Source organism: Hypanus sabinus, chromosome 1 (genome assembly GCF_030144855.1).
Source record: "Hypanus sabinus isolate sHypSab1 chromosome 1, sHypSab1.hap1, whole genome shotgun sequence".
NCBI classification, from domain to species: domain Eukaryota; kingdom Metazoa; phylum Chordata; class Chondrichthyes; order Myliobatiformes; family Dasyatidae; genus Hypanus; species Hypanus sabinus.
Window position 1 is genome coordinate 158434671 of NC_082706.1, and position 20885 is coordinate 158455555.

General features: G+C 39.6%; 1 long non-coding RNA gene across 1 annotated transcript; it reads right to left on the reverse strand.

Moving 5' to 3' along the window:
• Positions 1-1311: 1311 nt before the first annotated feature.
• LOC132399403 (uncharacterized) lies at positions 1312-17273 on the reverse strand. Its single transcript, XR_009513987.1, has 3 exons — positions 17169-17273; positions 2175-2258; positions 1312-1824 (listed from the first exon to the last, which is right to left on the reverse strand). It is a non-coding gene; the product is annotated as an uncharacterized LOC132399403 (long non-coding RNA).
• Between the last annotated feature and the right edge of the window lie 3612 nt (positions 17274-20885).

Here is a 20885-nt window from a genome sequence, read left to right on the forward strand (position 1 = left end):
ATGTATAGCCAAACTTCTCAATGCCATCCTGAATGCTCCTTTGAGCAGTTACAGGCCAGAGGTTCCTCAGAATCAAAGGGGATGATACACTTCCTCAAGGAAGATTTGAGCACATCCTGGGAATCCTTTACTCTGTCCACTAGGTAATCTCTGGCGACAGAAATTGGAATGGAGTGCTGTTTCAGAAGACTGGTGTTGTTTGCTCCCTGCATTTTCTTGGAGTTGTCATATTTAAAGATGAGTTTATTGTCATTTGCACAAGTACATGTATGCACAGGTGCAATGAAAATCCTATTTTCAGCAGTATTCTTAAGTACATAACATCAGGTACACAACCCTGATAGGGAAACATAAACATATTCACAATTTTTACAAGGAAGAACACAATTGGAACAGAAAAGTGATTCTAACAGGTTCCTCAGCACCAAGGCCATTCTCTTTTCTTGCTGCCACTATTGGGTAAAAGGTACAAGGGCCTCAGGACTTACACCACCAGATTCAAGAACAGTTACCACCCTTGAACCATCAGGTTCCTGAACAAAAGAGGATAACTACACTCATCTATTGTGATGTTCCGACAACGAATGATCTCTCTTTAAGGACTCTTCATTCTCTCATTATTTATTGCCATGTATTTACTGTATATTTGTATTTGCACAGTTTGTTGTCATCTATGCTCTTGCTCTTCCATTGATCCTGTTTACAGTTACTATTCTATAGATTCGCTGAGTATGCCCATAGAAAAAAAGAATCACAGGTTTGTATGTGGTGACGTGCATGTACTCTGATAATTTTACTTCGAACTTGCCAGAGTCACAAAATAAATTCCATCCATTAATCAGGATAACAGGTACAAATTGCATCTTGCTGTGATTAAGCCTCACAGAAACTGGGCACTCCTTAATATCTCATCAGGCTCGACAGAGTCAACCATACGGCTAGACAACACACATAGAAAGGTTTGTCAGTAGCAAAACACCATAACCATGCCTGACTTTGCAGTCAGCTGTGCTCATGAAGACAAGCTTTCAATGATGTTTACTGGATAGCAATCAGGAGTAATAATCCTGAACAATGATTTTTTCGTCCAAACTCAAGGGTGCCAAATGCCTTTTTTAATTTTTCATAGGAAATCAAATAATTCAACACAGGTTTTAATTGGCTGAGATACTAAAGGAATAACAATATTTTTTCAGCCGTGGAAAGCCACTTTTAAATTTTTGCAGCTTGTATTATTTTCATTCTGTTGTTATTCAGCACCTTTATGCATGTATATGATTTACGAAGCATTTCCCAAACCAAGCAACAATAGTGTAATGAAAATATTGTATTTCAGTTTCATGTCATGTAATTTTACAATAATCATTGCATTCTAAAAACAATTAGCCTGAAGGAAATATCTTAGTTAGTGTTTATGATTTGCTATTCCCAAGGCAGAGCATTGCATGACCAAGACACATATCAGGAATTTGAATCTGGAATCCATCATGACTAATTCACGACTTGCATGATTTTCTGTTCATTCATTTTAATGGCTAGAAATTCAATGCTCCCACAGTTCAGGCACACTGACCCTCGTGGCTGAATTCCCAAACCACACATTTGTCATACAAAATCTTCTGAGTGCTACAGCATAAAACTTAAATTCTAGTGTCAAAATTCGATTCAGCCATTGCTTTTAAAGGGAAATATTCATGTTTGTTATGTTTTAAAATCGACTTTCATCCATCATTAAATTAATTCTAAACAGGAGAAAATCTGCAGATGCTGGAAATCCCAGCAACATACACAAAATGCTGGGGAACTCAGCAGGCCAGGCAGCATCTATGGAAAAGAGTACAGTCGATGAAATCAGTTATAATGTTAGGAAACAACATCTTTAAGTTCCATTTTTTTTGTTTGAAAGTCATATTTCCTTTCATCTTGCAGATTATTTTAATCTTGCAGAGGTTTTAAGCGACTACAATATTTAATTTATTCTGCTTGACATAAAATGAATTCTAGAATTAAGTAAAATAGTGTATTTAAATTGCAAATTCTGGTTCTTAGAAATATTTGGGCTTACTATATCATTGGAAGGTATTTTCACTAAAATCATAAGCATGCTGTTGAAACTGCAGTTTTTTTTGGCAGCGTTCATGTACTTCAAGTAAAAAAAATGTAAAATTACATACCAGAAGTAAAGAAATTCTGCAAATGCCGGCAATCCAGAGCAACATGCGCAAGATGCACGAGTATCCCAACAGGTCAGGCAACATCTATGGAGGGAAATAAAAATCAATATTTCAGGCCGAGACCCTTCATCAGGACTGGAAAGGAAGGGGGAAAAGCCAGAATTAGAAGGTGAGGAAGGGGAAGGAGTACAAGCTGGCAAGTCATAGATAAAACCAAGCCATCCATTTTAATTCTACTCCCCACTCTCACACCGAAATGTCTGTCTCTTCTAAAGTAAAGTCAAAAGCTAAATGTGAATTGGAGGAACAGCAATTCATATTTCAACTTCTCTCTCCATCTTTTTATACTGGCTACCTCTCCTCTTTTTTTCATTCAAGATGAAGAGTCTTAAGCTAAAATATCAACCATCTATTTCCTTCTGTAGATGCTGTCTGACTTGCTGAGTTCCTCCAGTGGTTTGTATGTTAATTACTTTAAACTTAATTAGTTCAGTGCAAAATTTACTATGCTACTGTGTAACATTAGAAAAAGTGGATTAGAAAGATGTTGTTGCATTCAATCATCAGGAAAATCTCCCATTCTGAGCATGCTGGATTAATGGACAAATGGATTAGATTGCAGTTTTCCAATCTTCTGACAGTCCCCAAGAATCCAGGGAATTTTGATAAATTGTAATCAATTCATCCAAAGTAGAACATAGAACAGTAAAGCATAGTTACAGGTCCTTCGGCCCATGATGTCATGCTGACCTTTTAGCCTAATCCAACATCAATCTAACCCTTTCCAAAGACATGGCCCTCCATTTTGCTTTCATTCATGTGCCTATCTAAGAATCTCTTAAATGTCCCTAATGCATCTGCCCTTCCCAGCACCCCTGACGGTACATCCAGCACTCTCTGTGTAAATAAAATTACCTCTGACATCATGCTCCCTTATTTTCCTCCAATTCAAAGTTCAAAGTAATTGATTATCAAAGCCCACCTGCCAGTGAGGGTAGGGACGGGATGATTTGGCAGATAAATGCATGGCTGAAAAGCTGGTGCAGGGGGCAGGGTTTCTGGCTCTTGGTTCATTGGGATCTCTTCTGAGGGAGGTATGACTTGTACAAAAGGGACGGGTTGCACTTGAACCCGAGGGGCACAGACATTCTCGTGAGCAGGTTTGTTAGAGCAGGGGAATGGGAACTAGAGTGAAGGGACTCAGGATAGGATGGATGGTAAAAAAGCAAAGATAGCATGCAGTCAGACTGTCAGGAAGGGCAGGCAGATGACAGGACAAAATTGCAGCCAGCAAGGTGAGTATCAGTGTATTAGGGATGCAGAATCAAAAAGGGTAGCTAATACAGTGGATACTATAGCGGGAGTGCAGAGGAGATTCACAAGGATGTTGCATATTTACATGGAAAATAAGTAATACTATAAAGTGGATGATCTTGTTGCACTTTTACAGATAGTTGGATATGATGTTGTAGCCATCACTGAATCGTGGCTGAAGGTTGGTTGTAGTTGGAGCTGAATGTCCAAGGTTACACATTGTATCAGAGGGATCGGAAGATAGGCAAAGGGGGGTAGCATGGCTCTGCTGGTAAAGAATGGCATCAAATCATTAGAAGGATGTAACATAGGATCGGAAGATGTTGAATCCTTGTGGGTTGAGTTAAGAAACATAGAAAATAGAACATAGAAACCTACAGCACACTACAAGCCCTTCAGACCACAATGTTGTGCCGACCATGTAACCTACTCTGGAGATGGTCTAGAATTTCCCTAGCACATAGCCCTCTATTTTTCTAAGCTCTATTTTATCTAAGAGGCTCTTAAAAGACCCTATTGGATCTGCTTCCACCACCGCCGCCAGCAGTTCATTCCACGCACCCAACACTCACTGTGTGAAAAGCTTACCCCTGACATCCCCTCAGTACCTATTTCCAAGCACCTTAAAACCCCTTGTGTTAGCCATTTCAGCCATGGGAAAACATCTCCGGCTATCCGCACAATCAATGCCTCTCATCATCTCATACACCTCTATCAGGTCACCTCTCATCCTCCATCACTCCAAGGAGAAAAGGCCAAGTTTACTCAACCTATTCTCATAAGGTACACCCTTCAATCCAGGCAACATCCTTGTAAATCTCCTCTGCACTCCCACTATAGTATCCACGTCCTTCCTATAATGAGATGATCAGAACCGCACACAGTACTCCAAGTGAGGTCTGACCAAGGTCTTATACAGCTGTAACATTACTCACGGCTCTCAAACTCAATCCCACAGTTGATTAATCCCAACACACCCTATGGCTTCTTAACAACAGTGTTAACCTACGCAGCAGCTTTGAGTGTCCTATGGACACAGATCCCAAGAAATCTCTGATCCTCCACACTACCAAGAGTCTTACCATTAATATTATATTCTGTCTTCAAATTTGACCTACCAAAATGAATACTTTCAAAGGTACATTTATTGTCCGAGAAATGTATGCAATATACATCCTGAAATGCTTTTTCTTTGCAACCATCCACGAAAACAGAGAAGTGCCCCAAAGAATGAATGACAGTTAATTGTTAGAACCCCAAGCTCTCCTCCCTCCTGTGCATAAGCGGCAGCAAGCACAATCCCCCTCTACCCCCACTGGCAAAAAAAAGCATCAGCACCCGTCACTGAGCACTCAAATGTGCAGCAAAAGCAACAGTAAAGACATCTTGATCAGTTTAGCCAGTTTTCTGGCTATAAAATTAATTTACATAAGAGTGAACTTTTCCCAATTAATAAAGAAGCACAAGAATTAGCATTTCGTGACCTCCCCTTTAAAATAGTTCATAATCAATTTACTTACCTTGGGATTACAGTTACAAGGAAATTTAAAGATCTTTTTTCGTGAAAATTTTGCCAATCTTTTATATACTACAAAACAGAGTCTGTCACAATGGTCACCTACATTTATGTCCTTGGTAAGTCGTATTAATGTTGTTAAAATGTATGTTCTCCCTAAATTTTTATATTTATTTCAATCTATCCCAATTTTTATTCCTAAAACCTTTTTTGATTCCTTAGACTCTATTATTTTGTTTATCTTCAAAAATCTATAAAAGAGGGTGGCATGGCCTTACCTAACTTTTGTTTATATTACTGGGCAGCTAACATACATTGCACTACCTTTTGGTCTTTTATTCATAGCCAACCTGAGTGCCCTAATTGGGTGGCAATGGAGTTGAATTCCACTAAAGATTTATCTATTTCTGCACTTCTTGGCTCTGCACTCCCTAGTAGTTTGTCTAGAGACTAATTGTTAATCCTCTTGTCAGACACACTTTGCGAATATGGGCTCAGTTTAGGAAATTTTATGGTTTTTCCCTTTCTAGTCCTATCTTACATAATCACCTTTTTTTTTTACCTACTATGTATTATTCAACATTCTATGATTGGTATAGGAAGGGCATTAGACATTTTGAAGATCTTTTTATTGATAATCGATTTGCATCTTTTCAACAGCTCTCTGCTAAGTTCAATCTGCCTAATGCCCATATTTTTAGATATCTCCAAATTAGACACTTTATTAATCCCTTAATTCCTAACTTCCCGGAAATGCCCAAGAAAAATGTTATGGATTTATTTCTTTCTATTAATCCACTGGGTAAAGGTTTGATATCATTTATTCATGATAAATTAGCATTCTTATGGCATGCCCCTGTGGATAAAATTAGAATGGCTTGGGAGGATGATTTAAATATCTCTTTATCTGATGAGATTTGGGATGATTCTCAAATCGGTCAATTCAACCTCTCTTTGTGCTCACCATTGCCTTTTACAGTTTAGGATTGTTCATAGAGCCCATATGTCTAAATCTAAATTATCTCGATTTTACCCTAATATTAGTCCTCTTTGTGATAAATGCAAAAGGGACGATCTCTTATTCATATGTACTGGTCCTGTCCTAGCTTAGAGAAATTTTGGAAAGATGTTTTTATAACTTTATCCAGTATTCTGAATCACCACTTAGAACCTAATTGCTCTGTTTGGATTTTTTAGGTGAGACAGATATACGTTTGAGTTCGACTAAGTGTCGAATATTATCTTTCGCTTCTCTCCTGGCTAGACATCTAATCCTCCTTAGATGGAGAGATGTTGCCCCGCCCACACATGCTCAATGGCTTAATGATAGTATGTCCTGTTTAGACCTTGAAAAAATTCATTATTCAATTCTTAATTCGGATATAAAGTTTCATAAGGTCTGGGGACCATTTATTGAGTACTTTCATAACCTTCCTCTTAATTAAGGTTTTTTTTCAGTCGCTTACTTTCAGCTCTTTTTTTTTGGTTTCTGTTTTCAAGTGTATTTACAGTTTTGAGGGTTTGAATGTCCTGATGTATACTCTCTATATTGTGTTGTGGTTGGTCTGGAGTTTTTTTTTGTTGTGGGGCTTGGGGAGGATACTAACATTACATGACTTCAATTTGGGTGCTTTCTCAATTATCTTTTTTGTATTATATTATGATTGTATGTTTATTTTTGCACTGTATTAATTTTTTTTATTTCGGTTTGGGGTTTTTTTATTTGTAGTGTTGTAGAAAATGCATTAAAAAAACAATTTAAAAAAAAGACACAGACTTGCAGTACTCCAAAGACTACATTGTTCACCTGGCATTCAACATACCACAGGCTTTCTCCCTCTCTCTCCCTAATAAGGGAGAAAGAGATGTTTCTGTTCACACTTCACACTTATCTGGGTTGAACTCCATCTGCCACTTCTCAGCCCAGTTCTGCATCCTATCGATGTCCCACTGTAACCTTTGACAACTCTCCAGACTATCCACAACACCCCCAACCTTGGTGTCATCAGCAAACTTACTAACTGATCCTTCTACTTCTTCATCCAGGTCATTTATAAAAATCTCAAAGAAGAGGGGTCCCAGTACAGATCCCTGAGGTACACCACTGGTCACTGACCTCCATGCAGAATACAAACCATCTACAACCACCCTTCTGTGGGCAAGCCAGTTCTGGATCCACAAAGCAAGGTCTCCTTGGATCCCATGCCTCCTTACTTTCTGAAGGAGCCTTGCATGGGGAACCTTATCAAATGCCTTACTGAAATCCATATACACTACGTTCACTGCTCTACCTTCATTAATGTGTTTTGTTACATGCTCAAAGAATTCAATCAGCCTCGAAAGGCACGACAGCAGGGGTAAAAGGACCCTGATGGCAGTTATCTACAGGCTTCCAAACAGTAGCTGGGATGTGGACCACAGATTACAACAGGAAATAGAAAAGGTCTGCCTAAAAAACAGGCTGTGATGTAACCATCAATATACTCTCCAATGCATATCCCTGGAAGTTCATCAAAATTTTGATGACATGCCAAATCTTCACAAACGTCTAAGAAAGTAGAGGTGCTTAATTAATGACCTTAAAATTATGCCTTCTTGTATTTGTCAATATCTCTGCAGTCACTTCCTTTAGGATTGTAGGATGTCAGGATGTACGTTATCACACTGAGAGAACTCGTTAGCCTTCAGCCATTTGCTTGCATCATGCTTCTCATCAGGTGAACAAGATTCATAGTCTCATGATTCTTGTTTGGATGTTTTTCATATCATCCACCACAAAAACTGATCCAAAATAATTATTTAGAACCCCTGCAGTTAAGTTGCAGCAGCACAGAGAGGGATTGCCAGATCTTCATTACATTTCTTCTTGTGTAAAACTTAGTTGCTACGTTCTTACAGCAACTACACTTCAAAAAGACTTCATTGGCTCTAAGGTGCTTTGAGATGTTCTGAAAAGGATGTGGAGATGCTGGATGCAATTGTTCCCCTAAGTTTCAAATGACCATGTGGAACTGGCAGGCAAGAGAAAGATCAACCCTACATTCATTCTATTTTGCTCCCTCTTAAATCTTTTTATTATATTCCTGTGGAGCAATAAAGCACAAGTTGAGCTTGGTAGCACTGGTGCTTCTCACCTCCAAGGTTATGAGGTCAAGAACCTCTCCAGGGATCCATGCAGCTAATCTAAACTGACACTTCAATGCAGTGCTGAGGGGAAAGTGCATGATCAAAGGCACTGACCTTCAGATCAGATGTCGGATCAGATGCCTTTTCAGTTGCACATAGTGGATCCTATGCCACTGAAAAATGGACTGCTTCTCCTGAAGATGGCCTTTGTCAACACCATCAAAGTGATTATTAATCTCCAAGTTAAATTCTGGGAGAAATTAATGAGAATCAAAAGGCCTGGATTTTGTGAGCTCTGTCCTAACTTTCTAAAAGCAGTGACTGTACATGTGGTGGGTATGTTTGCAGAAGCCTACCGAATTTGGGACTGGTTATTGAAAAGTAGTAACACACGCAAAATGCTGGAGGAACTCAGCAAGCCAGACAGCATCTAAGGAAATGCATTTGAACTCTTTTAGAAAAGGAAATTTACAGGCTAGTTAGCTTTACATCAGTTGTTGGGAATATGCCATAATTCTTTATTGAGGACACTTCAAAATTCATAATATAATTCATAGTTGTGTTATAAAGTAGGATTTTCTTGCCATTACATATATTGTACTATTCCTAAGGTTTGCTAGATTAAATCTTGGAATTAAATCTTTGACATCTCAAGCACATCGGGACACAGTGAATATAAGTCCATGAAATGATAAGATCATACTATGGTCACCCAGTAGGTGTCAAGCAGTCAATAAAATGATAAAACTTGTTAATGTGCAGTGTTCTGGAAAAGCTTATACAATGTTAGTTAGTGTTCAGGTAGCTGCAGGTGGTTTATGGGGGAGATGTTGAATATTATTATTAATGCAGGTCAGGGATTGTTCAGATGAAGCACTCATTAATGCTTGGCTCTTGAAATGCTCTGATTGTATATGCCAGAGCTTTTCCTTTTCTTGCCATCCTTTAAGATATCTTCTTTCCTTTCCCGGGTCTGTAATACTGACTATTTATAGTTAATTTTACAGAAGATATAGCAAACCATAATTACAATCAAATTGTCTTTCAGAACTGTACTAGCTAATTATCATATGAAATTATTGAGCTGTTGGGGAAGCCAATAATCTTAAATAACTAACTACCAGTTTGGATAAGGCAAAATCGATTATATCTACTTCAGTATTTGTTGCTGTAGTTACCTCCAATGTTTCAACATCACAAAAGGTTTAATGACTTAATAAACACAATCCTCAATATGAAAACTGCAAAACAATAATTCTGAAAATGAAATACCATTCTTTTTAGTGTATGTCTTGGTTGAGTTTACATTATAAAGTTTAGCAATTTTGTGTGTTTTCATTGGAGTGAAACTCCGTGTGATGCCCTCCAGAAAAATGACTACGGATTTCTCCATGGGCTTTCAACACCTAGTTATGGAGGCAGCATAGAAGTGCTCATCTCATTCTAATCCTCTCATTACATTCCCCTCCCACACACACTGACCAATAGGTTCCTTAACAACACATAAGATGTGGGAGAAACTCAGCAGGTCGGGCAGCATGTACGGAGGGGTATTAACGGTTGACTTTTCAGTCTGAGACACTTCATCAGAACTGGAAAGAAAAGAGAAAGAGACCAGAATAAGAAGCGGGGGGGGGGGGGGGGAAGCAGGGAAGGAATTCAAGATAGCAGTCATTATGTGTTCCTTAAGGATTTTTAGGTTTATGCAGTCCATTTAGTCTATAATTCACCTAAACATCTAGCTGTTGCCAATGACATTTCCCAGTGAAAAACACATGTGCCCTTTATCTTATTAACAGTAAACCTTGAAGAAATAATTACCTTGTATTGTAAACTAGAAATAGACCAAATCTTCTTTCATGTGTATTTAGCAATGAAACAATCTACTGGGTATAAACTGAAAATTAGCCCATTACATGAAACTACCACTGGACCATTAAATAGTCAACACGTGATTTTTAATCATTTTAATCCTTCTGATGAAAGGTCATTGGCTTGAAAAGTTAACTCTGTTTCTCTCTCGCTAGCATTTTCTGTGCTTATTTCAGATTACTGTTTGCAAAAACTCATTGTTACCTGTTTGGGCAGTGGAAAGGAAATAAAGAAAGAAAGTATACATATAAATCTGAGAATTGTGCAGGAACAACACAGTCTGATAATTAGGTTTAAATGTCCAGAGATGATGTAAGGAAAATGTGTAAATCTAATAGAAAAAATGTTGTTATAATGTCCAGCATTACTTTTCAAGACCCATCCATTTCTTAATGACAATAAAAACATAAGGCATAGGAGCCTAATTATGTCATTCAGCCCATCAAATCTGCTCACCACTCTATTGTGGCTGATTTATTATCCCTCTCAAACCCAGTTTCCTGCCTTCTTCTCATAACCTTTAACACCTTTACTAATCACAGAACTATTAAGCTTTGTTTTAAATACACCTATTGAATTGGCTCCACAGCCGTCTATGGCAAAGAATTCCACAGATTCACTGCCCTGATCACCACCTAACAGTCAGAAATGTTACCTCCAAAACTAAAAATTGTGTAGTTTGATGCCTCATTCCAGAATCACAAAACATATTAAATATTTACACTGAAAACGTTTAAAAGTACATGGCAAATGGAACTATACTCATTGTTGAGAATGCCTAAAACTGAACCACACAGAAACAGTAACTTGGAAATATAAAATTCTTTTCACACAGCAAAGTCCCAGGAGTATCCAAGAGAATCTCACTCTCCAGTCACAGTCTCCCATGATACCTGACAGATACCACAGTGCATCCGGAATGACTACATTTGATGGCAGTCTTTATTATCATCTATGTATGCAAAGAAAAGAACAAATCCATCATTTTTTAGGGGTTAGACAGAGATGTGTATTGCCATATAATGTGTAAGTTCATCATTCTAATGTGTATTCTAAAGTTTATTGGATTCAATTTGACACGTTGAAAAGATGGGATTTGAAATTTTGCTTCTGATTTGCTTGCCATAGTCTGATTATTACAGCATTTTATTGTAGAATGCATACAATTCAAGCCTTACCTATTTTGTGGTACAAAACACTGCATTTATAAATTATACTTAAAAATGTATTTATCTTATAGTCATACTGAACTCATTTACATTGTTTATTCAACCCTCTGTCATTTGGTGCCAAGGATGCCCTTCCAATCTGTTTTTAGTACATGCAAGCTGAATCATAACCTCTCGAGAATACTTCTCTCTGCTCAATGCAGTGAGGTCAGACTTCTGAAAATTATGAGGGTTAAGGATTGTTCTGGAGTTAAGACATTATGGAATAAATAAAATGAGAACCAGTTTTCAAAAAAATAAAACCTATACAAAATTCTCTAAAAGTGGCGTCACAGGTAGATAGGGTAGTAAAGAGAGCTTTTGGTACATTGGCCTTTATAAATCAAAGTATTGAGTACAAGAGTTGGAATGTTATGGTGAGGTTGTATAAGGCATTGGTGAGGCCAAATTTGGAGTATTGTGTGTAGTTTTGGTCACCTAATTACAGGAAGGATATTAATAAGGTTGCAAGAGTGCCGAGAAGTTTACAAGGATGTTCCCAGGACTTGAGAAACTGAGTTACAGAGAAAGGTTGAATAGGTTAGGACTTTATTTCCTAGAGCGTAGAAGAAATAGGGGAGATTTGATAGAGGTATATAAAATTATGATGGGTATAGACAGAGTGAATACAAGCAGACTTTTTCCACTGAGGCTAGGGGAGAAAAAAACCAGAGGACATGGTATTGGGTATCTGGATTTTGTATTTGGGCTTTTGGAACAGACACCTGTATTCAATATTTAGAGATTCTGAAGTGTGCTACCAGTGATTATATGTAATTTTGTAAATTGACCTGACAAAATTCAAAATGTTAAAGAACTGAAAATGTAGTTGATTGTTTATTATTATCTTTGTGCTGGGGAAGTATAAAACATCGTGTTAGGAGAGTAAGATTCTCCTGGGCTCCCTTCCCTGAAGATCTGCTGTATGAATAAAGAATGTTATATTTTCCAGCTACGGCTTCCATGTGGCCCAGTTTTAGTCAGTCACAACAGTATCAAATATTGTATGTTTCACTGCCAATATTCATACACCAGTGAGATGTTGGAAAATCAGAATCATTCTCATTAATGGCTGTAAATCAACTTATGCATTCAATTAAACCTTTGACTAGGGTGAGCATTACAATCCAATTATAATTATTCACTAGCAATAAAGAATGAAATTGACCGTGAACATTCTGTGACAATTATTGCATTTGCATTTGTTTCCTTTCTTGAAGATGACCATGATTATTACTTGAGCCATCATATTCAACCCAGTCACAGGACGTGAGTTGATGAATTGCTAAATGATATTTTCTTCTATCGAGTTTTAGAACTTCAAAAAGGATCACTCTCTGCTTCCAACGTGTTCAGGGGCTGTAACAAAAAGCTTGCTGTGTTATAGAAGTAAGTGACAAAGTTATACTTTTCCATTCACGTTCTTTTATTGTGTTTCCTTCTCTGAGGATCATCAACTTGTCAGGGTGGGGAGGCTTGTGAGTTTCTCAGATCCCAAGAGTGATGCTCTCTGGAATTTAGCTCCTGCTAGGGTCACCCATGGTGGTCAGGTCAAAGATAAAGAGAAATCCAACCGAGACTTTAACGGTGGAGCTGGCAGAAGATGATGACACATCACAACAGCAGTGAAGATGGAGGAAGGCTGCAGCAGTGTCTTTAGTTGTCTTGCATGCCATGCCACTGGATCCTGACCCTGACCCGTCAAGGACCGTGTGAGGGCTGCCCATGCATCAGCCTCTCCACGTTTGCAAAATCACGCACAGGTGTTCTCCATTAAGGGAATAACCCCTTGGGAGAACATTACAATCAACACGAGTGATCACACTGCTAATGAGTTCCATACAGAAAGAGTCACCTGTCTTTCACCTCTGCTCTTCACTCTCAGTGGGATGGGCCCTTCAGATTTAGGGCGTAGATGGTCCTGAGTACACTAAAGAAACTGTTCATGTCATGATTAATTCTATTGGTCATCAAGGGTTATAAATAAACTGCAAAATAACCAGCTGCAACAAATTAAGGACAATAGAAGTAAACAAAACAAGTATCTTTATTGTTGCCTTGTGTGGAAGGAGTAGAGGCCACTATATTGTGAGGCTCTTGTCAAGATGGCAATGGCAACACACAGCAACGTTTTGCGGGCTGCTTACAAAAATTCAACATACCTCCTCTGAACTACTGTCACTGCAATCCGCAGCCTGTATTTTCCCTTTAAAGTAATGTACTTTCAAGTGGTCTAACAAACTAGCAATTTTGCGATATCCAGGAGGACTTGGCAGACTCAACTCTCAGGAAAACTTGTAAGACACCTGTAAGTGGACAAAGGTCCATTGCTATAGCCGGGAGAGAGAAAGGGTGGGAAGGCTTCAAGCCAGGTTAAGACAGAGGGGTGTAAAACTCTCTCTACCCAGTATCTTGTTTGCAAATGTACAGTCTCTAGAGAACAAGATTGAGAACATACGGGCAAGATTGCTGAACTGGAGGGAAATAAGGACAGGCCAGATGTGGCAGTCAGACTCGAGGGCTTATTGATCTGCTGGATGGACCGGACTACTGATTTGAAGAGGGCAAAGAGTGGGGTTCTGTGTTTCATGCTAAACACGTTATGGTACTTGGACTTAGCAGTCTTGTTGCACTCTTGTTCTCCCAATCTGGAACATTTCATGATTAGTGCCATCTATTATATTTACCGAGAGCATTATCCTCCATGATACTCAGCACAGTTTACATACTGCCAATGGCTGATGTTAAGCAAGCACTCGATGTTTTGAATGTTGTGATTAGCAACAAGAAACAGTCAACCCCGACACCTTTCAAATCATTGCGAGGGGCTTCAATCAAGCTTGCTTGAAATAATCTCTGCACTATTGTCAACAACATATCAGCTGCAACACAAGGGGACCCAATACACTTGACCACTGTTATACTACCATCAGGAATGTTAACTGTTCCATTTCTAGACTGCATTTCAGGAAATCTGAACATCTGCTGTCTTCCTCTTCCTACTTGCATACAGGCAAAGTCTAAAGTGCAAGGCTCCAGCAGTAAAGACAGCAAAGATGTGATCACAGGAGACAGACGGTTTCGAGTCAGTGGACCGGGCCATGTTCAAGGACTCATCAGAGGATCTGAACGACCATGCCACAGTTGACACAGACTTTATAAAGTTAGTTATGGATGAGATTGTTCCCATGTAGCGGTTAGTGCAGTGCTATTGCAACTCAGGATGTTCTGAGGTTCAGAGTTCAATTCTGCTACTGTTCTGTAAGGATTCTCCGAGGAATACATGGGTTTTCTCTGGATCCTCTGGTTCCCTCCCCCAGTCGGAAGATGTACCAGGTAGGTTACATAGACACTGTAAATTGTCTGGTGATTAGGTTAGTGTTAATCGGGGTTGTGGGGTCGCTGGGGCAGTGTGGCTCGAAGGACCGAAAGGCCACTATATCTCCAAATTAAATAAAATCATTTAGAACCTTCCCCAATCAGAAGCCCTGAGTGAACCAAGAGATCTGCAGACTGCTGAGCGCCAGATCAGTCGCTTTCAGGTCTGATGACCAAGTAAAATACAGGAAGTCAGAAAGCCATCTCACATTAGAATGCTTGACAGCTGTGGCAGGACTTGAATGCTATCACCCCCTACAAGGTAAAACCAAATGACATATGTGACAAGCAACACACACAAAATGCTGGTGGACCGCAGCAGGCCAGGCAGCATCTATACGGAGGAGTGCTGTCGACGTTTCAGGCCGAGACCCTTCGTCAGGACATATGTGACAATGAGGTTTCACTCCCCCATCAGCTCAATGTCTTTTATGCTCGCTTTGACCAACAAAACATGGAGGCATCTTCACTAGCTCCCACAGCCCCCAGTGACTGAGATTTCAGTATCTAAGGCCAACATGAGTGTGAACCCACGGAAAACATCTGGTCCAGATAGGGTATCTGGCCAAATACTGAAGTCCTGTACTGATCAACTGGTTGGAGCATCCATTGATAACTTTCACCTTTTGCTTTGACAGTCTGAGATACCCACCTGCTTCAAGGAGGTTTCAGTTATACTGGTGCCCAAGAAGAATATGGTAACCTGCCTCAATGATTATCATCCAGTGGCACTTATGTCCACTGTGATGAAGTGCTTTGACAGGCTGGTGATGAAACATATCAATTCCTGCTTGAGGAGCAAATTGGATCCACTCCTATTTGCCTAACGTCACAACAGGTTGACAGCAGATGCTATTTCCCTTCACTCAACCCTGGAGTATCTGGACAGTGATGATATTCACTGACTATAGCTCAGCATTCAATACGATCATCCACTCAAAACTAATCAATAAGCTCCAGGAACTAGTCCTCAATTCCTCCTTGTGCAACTAGATCCTCAATTTCCTCACTAACAGAGCCCAGGCAGTTCTGCTTGGCAACAATATCTTCTCCACAATCACCATCAGCACTGGTGCACCACAAGGCTGTGTGCTTAGTCCCCTGCTCTACTTGATTTATGCTTATGACTGTGAGGTTAAGCACAGCTCCAATGCCATGTTTAATTTTGCTGATGACATCATTGTCATTGGCTTATTCAAAGGTGGTGATGACTCAGCATACAGGAGGACAATTGAAAATCTGGCGGAGTGGTGCCACAACAACAGCATTTCACTCAATGTCAGCAAAACCAAGGAGCTGATTATTGACTACCGGACTGTCCTCAACAGTGGACTAGAGGTAGAGAATGTCATCAAATTTAATTTCTTCAGTGTTATTTTTCAGAGCTTCTGCCCTGGGTCCAGCTGTAAGTGCCATTGCAAAGAAAACATACAGCACATCTACTTTCTTAGAAGTTTGCAAAGATTCTGCATGTCATCAAAAACTTTTTCAATGCACGGTGGAAACACTATTGCCCTGAATGGAAAAGCGCTCTTCTCACTACTACCTTCAGGAAGGAGGTACAAGATACTCAGGAGCCATAAGACGAGGTTCAGGAACAGATATTACCTCTTAACCATCTGGCTCTTTAACCAAAGGAGATAACTTCATTCAGCCTCATTCACCCCACACTGAACAGTTCCCACAAACTATGGACTCACTTTCAAGGACTTTTCATCTTTTATTCTTGTTATTTATGGCTTAGTTCTTTATTATTACTACTTTGTTTGCTTTTATCCTTTGTGTATTTGCACAGTTTGTTGTCTTTTGCGCATTGGTTGTTTGTCTTGTTTGGGGTTTTGCATTAATTTAATTGTGTTTCTTTGTATTTACTCTGAATGCCCACAGGAAAATGAATCTCAGGGTTATATATGGTGACATATAAGAGCTTTGTTTAAGAAATTACTTTGTACTTTGTTTTTACAACCACCGTTTTGTGAACTATTGTTCTTGCTCAGGGATGGCGAGATCAAAACAACTGAAACCAAACATAACAAAGCCCCTTGTGAATATGTGGTGCAAACTTATGGAAGACCAAACTGTGTCTGTCAATTGAAGTAAACTAACTGAGCCCAGTGTCTGACTTGAACTGGCCTGACTCAGGGAAAGCAAGAGATTGACATCAGAGGCAATGGGGTAATTGTCTTTGTGCTATTTCCTTAGGGCATAGAGTTAGAACCAATGAAAAGTGGATGAAGATTAGCCAGATAAACTAGAACCAACAGAATTGGAGTATGACAGTACAGAACTGACAAGAAAAGAGACTAATAATGAAGGATTTTGGATCTCGAGCAGTAAGAAGTCTGCAGACAATCATAAGGAAGACCCCTCTATGCCAGAGACGAAGAGGGAGGATGGATGATTTAACCAACAAGAGATCTTCTGTTTCAGTGTTATAAGTTGGAGCAGGTGACTGAGTACTGATATAGAAGGAACAACAGCATTCAGAAAACCAAATTGTTGGCCAAGGAGCAACATAATTTTGTATTGATACAATAAAGTGCAACTTTTGAATGACTTATGATTCACATGGTCACTTACCTAACCTAGGGTAGATGACTGAGGTAAGGGTCAACAGTTCTCTGCAAAATACTGGATCTTCTGTGCTATTTGCAAGTCCTATTTATGTTGGATCTCTGATTCCAGGTGGCTGAAAGGAATAGTCTTTCATTAGTAGCAAAGCAATACCATTTTTACAAAACCATATTAAACATAGAAATTAGGGGCAAGAGTAGGCCATTGACCCTTTGATGCTACTTCACCATTTAAGTTGATCATGGCTGATCTTCCATATTCAATACCTTGTTCCTGCATTTGAAACTGATATGCGTAGAGTTATAAGGTGGGGGGAAGGGAGGGAGAAATACAAGGTGTTAGGGTGAAACTGGAAGGGGGAGGGGTGAAGTAAAGAGCTGGGAAATTGATTGGTGAAAGAGACACAGACTGGAGAAAGGGGATTCTGATAGGAGAGGCCAACAGGCCATGTAAGAAAGAAAAGTGGTGAGAAGCAACAGAAGGAGGTGATGGGCAGGCAAGGAAATAAGATGAATGAGGGAAAAGGGGATAGGGAATTGTGAAGGAGAGGTGGACAGGGGGTGGGGGACCGTTACCAGGTTCAAGAAATCAATGTTCATGACATCAGGTTGGAGGCTACCCAGATGGATGTTCCTCTAAGCTGAGTATAGCCTCATCATGGCAGTGGAAGAGGCCATGGATAGATATATCAGCATGCCATCAGGTTTATTTCTCCAGCCTTGCTGAAGGGTCTAGGCCCAAAACATCAACTGTACTCTTTTCCATAAATGCTGCCTGGACTGCAGAGTTCCTCCAGCAATTTGTGTGTTGCTTGGATTTCCAGCATCTGCAGGTTTTCTCTTGTTTCTGTATAGAGATTTCTTCTTTCAGAGTATGATGAATCTCTGGAATTTTCTGCCCAGGAAGCTAGATCATAAAACATAGAAAATTACAGTGCAGAAATAGGCCATTTGACCTAGAATGTCTGCACTGACCAAGATGCTAATCTAAATTAAACCCTTCTGCCTTGCAGATGGCTTATATTGCTCTGTCCCCGCCTTTCATGTGTCTGTGTAGATGCCTCTTACATGTTACTATCGTCTGTACTTCCACCATCTCTTCTGGTAGTGTGTTCCAGGCACCTGCCATTCTCTGTGTAAACAACTTGCCTTCCAAATCTTGTTTAATCCTGCCCCTCCCAGTTTAAATCAATGCCCTCTAGTGTTTGACATTTCCTCCCTGGGATGAAAGCTCTGACAATCTACTCTATCCTTGCCTCCCATAATTTTATCTACTTCTATCAGGCCATCACACCTCCATGCTCCACCCTTAGCTTCTTACGCTCCAGAAACAATTCAAATTTGTCCAGCCTCTCCTTATAGCTAATGCACTTCAATATACAGAAGGCAAGATCCTGGTGAACCTCTTTTGTTCGTTGCCCCCTCTGTCTTCCAATCTCTCCTATAGTGTGGCAATCAGAACTGCTCATAATACTGTAGATGTGGCCTAACAAAAATTTTATACAGCTGCAACATAAATTCCAATTTTTTACAATCAGTGCTCTCACGGATGAATGCAGGCATGCCATTGGTTACCACCTTATGAACTTGCATTAGTACTTTCAGGGAGCTATGGTCTTGGACCCAAGATCCCTCTACATATCAATGCTCCTAAGGGTCCTGACATTTACTGTATAATTTCCTGGTGCATTTCAATTCCCAAAATACTTGTACAGATTGAACTTGATCTGCCATTTCTCTGCCAAATTTCTAACTGATGTGTGTCCTTATGTATCCTCTGACAACTTTCTAGCCACAATTCCATCAATTTTCACATCTTCTGCAAACTTACTGATCAAACCACCTACATTTTCATGCAGATCATTAGTCTATATTATGAACAACAGAGATCCTAGTGCTAATCCTCATGAAACCACATTGGCCATTTCCTGCAGTTAATAAAACATGCCTCCACCGCTGCCTTTGTCTTCTCAATGTTCAATGTGCAAAGTTAAATTTATTATCAGAGTACATACATGTCACACCATAAAACCCTGAGATACTTTTTCTGAGGGCATACTCAGCAAATCTATGGAACAGTAGCTGTAGACAGGATCAGTTTGTACAAACTGTACAAATGCAAATATAAATAAATAGCAATAAATAACAAACATGAAATAATAAGGTAAATGGTCCTTAAATTGCGACCATCGGTTGCGAGAATGTCAGAAGTAGAATGATTGTAGTTATTCCCTTATATTCAAGATTCTAATGATTGAGGGATAGTAACTGTTCTTGAACCTGGTGATGCGAATCCTGAGGCACTTGTACCTTTTACCTGGCAGCAGTGAGAATAGAGCATGGCCTGGGTGGTGAGGATCTTTGATGATGGATGCTGCTTTTCTACAGTGATGTTTCATGTAGATGTGCTCTTTGGTTGGGAGGGCTTTACCTGTGATGTACTGGGCCAAATCCATTACCTTTTGTAGGACTTTCTGCTCAAAGGTGTTGGTGTTCCCATCCCAGGCCATAATGCAGCCAGTCAGCACCCTTTCTACCACACATCTATAGAAGTTTGCCAAGGTTTTTGATGACAAGCTGAATCTCTGCAGATTCCTGAGGAAGTAGAGGCTATAGTCAAACAAATTTTGGGCCCAATTTACTAATTCACTGAGTCCCATGTGACTTAATCTCTTTCACAAACCTACCAGAAGAGACTTTGTCAAATGCTTTACTAAAATCCATATAGACAACATCCATTGCCCTACACCTAACAATCACCTCCATCACTTCATCAACAAACTCAATTAAATTTGTCAGACATTACCTCCCCTGTACAAAGCCATCTCTAATAAATCCCTGCTTTTCTAAATGCAAGTAAATTCTATCTTTGAGAATCTTCCTCCAATAATTTTCCTACCAACAATGTAAGGCCTATAATTTCCTGTTGTCCTTCTTAAACAAAGGGACAATATTGGTTATTCTCCTGTTTTCTGGTGCATTGCCAGGAGCTAAAGAAGATACAAAGATTTCTGTTAAGACCCCATCGATCTCCTCCCTTGCTTCTCTCAGCATCCTCGGATAGATCCCATCATGCCCTGGGCATTTATCCACCTTGATGTTTTTCAAGAGACAACACCTCCTCCTTCCTATTATAGATATTTTCAACAGAACTCTCCTTCCTCTTGCCACCATCCATTTCCTTCTTGGTAAATACTAATGCACAGAACTCATTAAGGAACTCACCAGTGTCTCCATGTATAAATTCATTCTTTTGTCCTAGAGTAGAGTTGTCCTTTTCCTAGCTACCATCATGCTCCTAAACAGCAAGGCAAATATGAGGGGCTGAGTGGCCTCTTCCAGCTCCCTTTTGGTGTTCTTTTGCTTTCTCTCCATATCCCTTGGTCTCTTCAGCCATTGGTACCAGATCTATTGCTTTCTTGAATCTATTTAGAATATTGCCCTCAGACAATGCATTTTGTGGAAGAGAATTCCATTAACTTACCATGCTTTGGGTGAAGATTTTCTTTCACTCAGCTCAGTTCTGCATGATCTGCCCCATGCCGATAGGATGTCACCTGACTTTTCCAACATTGAGAATAGCCTTCCTGCATCTAATATGTATATTACCATAACAATTTTAGTATTTTGATGGGGTCATCCTTCAGTCTAGCAGATGTTCTCAATGACATCTTCAACATCTCCCTGAGTAGCGCCATCGTTCCAACGTGCTTCAAGGCTGCCA